Source organism: Neomonachus schauinslandi, chromosome 13, assembly GCF_002201575.2.
Source record: "Neomonachus schauinslandi chromosome 13, ASM220157v2, whole genome shotgun sequence".
NCBI classification, from domain to species: Eukaryota; Metazoa; Chordata; class Mammalia; order Carnivora; family Phocidae; genus Neomonachus; species Neomonachus schauinslandi.
In genome coordinates, this window is record NC_058415.1 from 39,194,385 (window position 1) to 39,198,410 (window position 4,026).

Sequence of the window (4,026 nt, forward strand, 5' to 3'; positions counted from 1 at the left end):
GGGTCTTGAAATGGAGCCTGGCATCGGGCCCTATGTGTGGAGCCCCACTTCAAGCCCCTTGTTGGGTCTGAGTTCAGTGGGGAGTCTGCTTGAGATTCTTTCCTTCTGCCCCTCCCCGCCATGCTTGTGTACACGCACTCTCTTTCTCCCTCTAAAATAAATAATCTTTAAAAAAAAAAAAGAAAGAAACATAGAGCTATAGTTGATAGCAACAGAGAACCCCAATTTTTGTTAATTCTGCTATCATTTGTTTTCTTGCAACAAAGCTAAAAAAAGACACTAAAATGCATATTAAAATATATCTTAGGCGCACACTCATGTCTCTTTACTTTTCTTATGGAAGGACAACATGAAGCTGTACATACTCAGGGTCAATCCAGATTTAAGTCATTTACTATTTTGAAATTCCACCACAATGTCAAATCCCAATGGGCTTCCCTTTCTTTTTTCTTGAATGGAGCTATGTACTCCTCTGCCTTGCTTAATAAAGTAAAAGATCAGTCTCCCAAGGTTGGAAATACGGAGAGAATCAAAGCCTAGGCAGGATGGCTAGACCAGGTGGTTGTGACGAGTCCAGCGGGCCTGTCCCCTCTGTGAAGGGATCACTCGCTCCCTGGCCAATAATGTTGAAGGGGCTAGACTTGGTTTTATGAATTGAACCAGCAGGTTCTAACCGATGTGGTGGCAGTGGTAGAATCCTAGAGATCCATCCCTAATACAGTTTGAGGAGGACCCGTAAGACCCATGCCAGCCAGAGATTCCCCCACTATTACCAAATTGAATACATCTAGGCTTGGTACCCTCAGAGGAACTAGTGGGTTTTCTTACACAGCTTGTTAGTGTGTAAGTAGTGGAGAGTGTATTCCCTTAGAAACTACCTGAAGTAAAAATTATGGGCAAGAGACGGAAGTGCCAACTCATACTTTTCAATAACCTGGGTTTTCCTCACTTCTCAAAGGCACTGGGAATTTCAAATCAGAACAAGATGTGAAATCACAATTCAGATAGCAAAACATTATTATTTTTAAAACTAGTAGGTGACAAATAGATGTATTTTCTAGTTTGATTTCGTAGTCCTAAATCCTATTACCTGGTTGGGAAGCTTTTTTGACTTTGTTTTTAAGATTCACTGTTTTGTCTTTTTTTAAAAGATTTCATTTATTTATTTGAGAGTGAGAGTGTGAGCTCATGCACATGTGCGTGCATTGGGAGGGGCAGAGGGGGAGGGAGAGGGACAAGCAGACTCCTGAAGGAACACAGAGCCCCATGTGGGGCTCCATCTCATGACCCTGAGATCACAACCCTGAAATCAGGACCTGAGCGGAAACCAAGAGTCAGAGGCTCAACCCACTGAGCCACCCAGGCGCCCCAGATTCATGGTTTTGTTTTTATCTCTGGGTTGGGTCCTGGCTGCTCGGAGCCTGGGTGCTGTAGCCAGAGGAAGCATAGATTCTAGCATCAGCTATGCCAGGCCATCAATCACGTCGTGACCTTTGCTTCTCGGTCCTGCTTTCCGTCCGGAACATGGGATAAAAATGCCCTTGGAGGGTTTGGTGAGGAACATACAAGCTAACAATATGGAAAGCACTTAGAAAGTAGCTTGGCTCAGAGTAAGTGCTCAGGACCTGTTAGGTGTCACTATTATTAGACAGATAGAATATCGGACACTTGCAACACTCAATCACCAGTAAAGACCATTGGTGCTGGTGTCTAGCGAAACTTTGTAACGCTTGGGTATTTTATTTTCCACACAGACGAAAGCTGAGAAGCACTTTGTTCAGAATGGTATCACTGACAATGGTGGGGACAGGAGTGACCCCACTGAAACAGAAAATGCATCTTCAGCTCCTAGGAGGACATTCCGTACACCTCAGCTTGTTGTTGTTTTTAAATATTAATTTAATTTTATGGAAGGGATTGAAATACTCTAGAGATCCAAGAAGCCTGATTGACCAGAGAGAGGAAGCCATATATCATTGAAGATGGGTCTGTGGTCTGTCGCAGAGCAGGTTTGGAGCTGCAGAATTTTAAGTAACGATTATTCTCCAGAGAGAATTAGGAGCTGAGACTCAGGACTCTAAACACAGCCTTACACCGTAACGATCTCAGCTGTCCAAGGTGGCCCCAGTATTTTACACTGTGGCACCTTGTCTGGACAGAGGACCCGGTCGCATTACCTGTAGGAGGGAAAATTCTCTCGGGCTCAGTGTCTTGGGACAGACTTGATGCTCCCCGACCCCCCTGGCCTAGACGGAGCTTATCCACATCCGCTTTTTTTTTTTTTTTTCCCTGTGTAGCATCATTGGACTTCCTTGGAGAACTTTTGAATTCTTTTAAAAGGATTATGTTCTAACACATAACTAGACTCCTGAGTCATCTCCCAACTCGCCCTGATTTTATAGCTAAAGTAGACAGAAGACTGGGATGGGCTGAGTGAAGAGCACAAAGCCACCCAATGTTGGAGCCCGAGCCGAGACCCAGGACTTCTAATTCCCAGTTCAACTGATAAGCAGAGAGATTTAATAGTAGCATCCTGGATTCATTAAATAGTAAGAATCATGATGATGATAATAGCAAATTCTTTTCCAGTACTTACTGTGTGCCAGGTGCTGTTTTAAGTATTTTACATATATTAACTCATATTGTCCTTACAACAAGACTAGGAAGAAGGTTTTACCATCGTCCCCATTTTCTAGGTGGATAAATTGAGAATGATGCAGTTAATCAACTTGCTCAATGGCATAACTAGCACGTGGCCGAGCGAGGATTTGATTCCATGTAATCCGAGTCCATGCTTTTAAGCACACAGCGATACTACATCTTATTTAATTAACTGCTTTTACCCACATGGAGCTTAACTCATTCTTATCAAACTGCTTTACTTTAAAAAAATGCCTAAATCTTTAGGCTCTTTATTGGACACAGAATTCACCAAAAGCCCCCTGTGCCCATTTTGTACCTTTCATGTAAGTTCATCTATGTACACAGAAAACTCCTTTGTAAAATCAGTACATAAATACATATGTATATAAATATATATAAAGATCTACCACATGCAGGGCATTTATCCAGGATAGCAGTGAGTGATATTCAGATTGTTAACATATTCTGGCCAATTAAGTTAACAAAACTGTCATGTATACAGTATCCACTTGTAAAAAAAAAATTAAAAATTAAAATACACTTGACACTAAAACTGTACTCATCACAATTCAGTTTCATTTAAATTCTGATTTGGAGGGCATGGCGAGTTTTGTAGGGCCTCCAGTCTTCCCTATCAACATTTTACATTCCAAAGGCAGAGAGAAAGAGAGAGGAGGCAATTAAGTTGTCTCTAAATGATATTTCAGGAACTTTGCTAAAAGTTACTTTCTTATGGATAGATCCCTGGGGGGTCCACTATTTTTGTTTGTTATTTCGTAATGTCAAAATGCAAAAAGTGAAAACAAATTTGAGTTACTTAAGCCTAGTGGTCCAATGCACCCCCTGAAATGAGGATTTACTTCCATCCTTCATCTATGCACCTACCACAATTGCTTTATAAAAAGAGGGAGGAGGTTAGGATTATTGGGTAGGTAATAAAAACATCCAACTCAGTAAATGATAGGATTTTTACATGAGAAATGGTCCTTCTGAATAAAAATGAATGATCTCTAATCCAAAAATTAGAAAAGACAGTATCTGTGCTCCCTACTGCATACACAATATTTTATATGTAGAAATTTTGTTTTCCTTTCCCAAATAACGTTCAGAAGTTACTACATCTTTACTGTTATTATGATTTTACTACTCACATGTTCACATCCTAAACTCTCTCATTCAGCTCACCCTAAAATAAAAAAGTTGTGTGCAAAGAACCCATCCAAAGGATTACGTCTCAAAATAAGGTACACGCTCTAATTTTGCTGTAGATTTGTTTTTAATGAGATACTGAACACAACCAAAAATAATTATTTTCTTTGTAGGGTTAGCAATGCTAAAACCTGGCTGCCTTATTGCAGATAACAAACGTGGGCTCTTTATTTT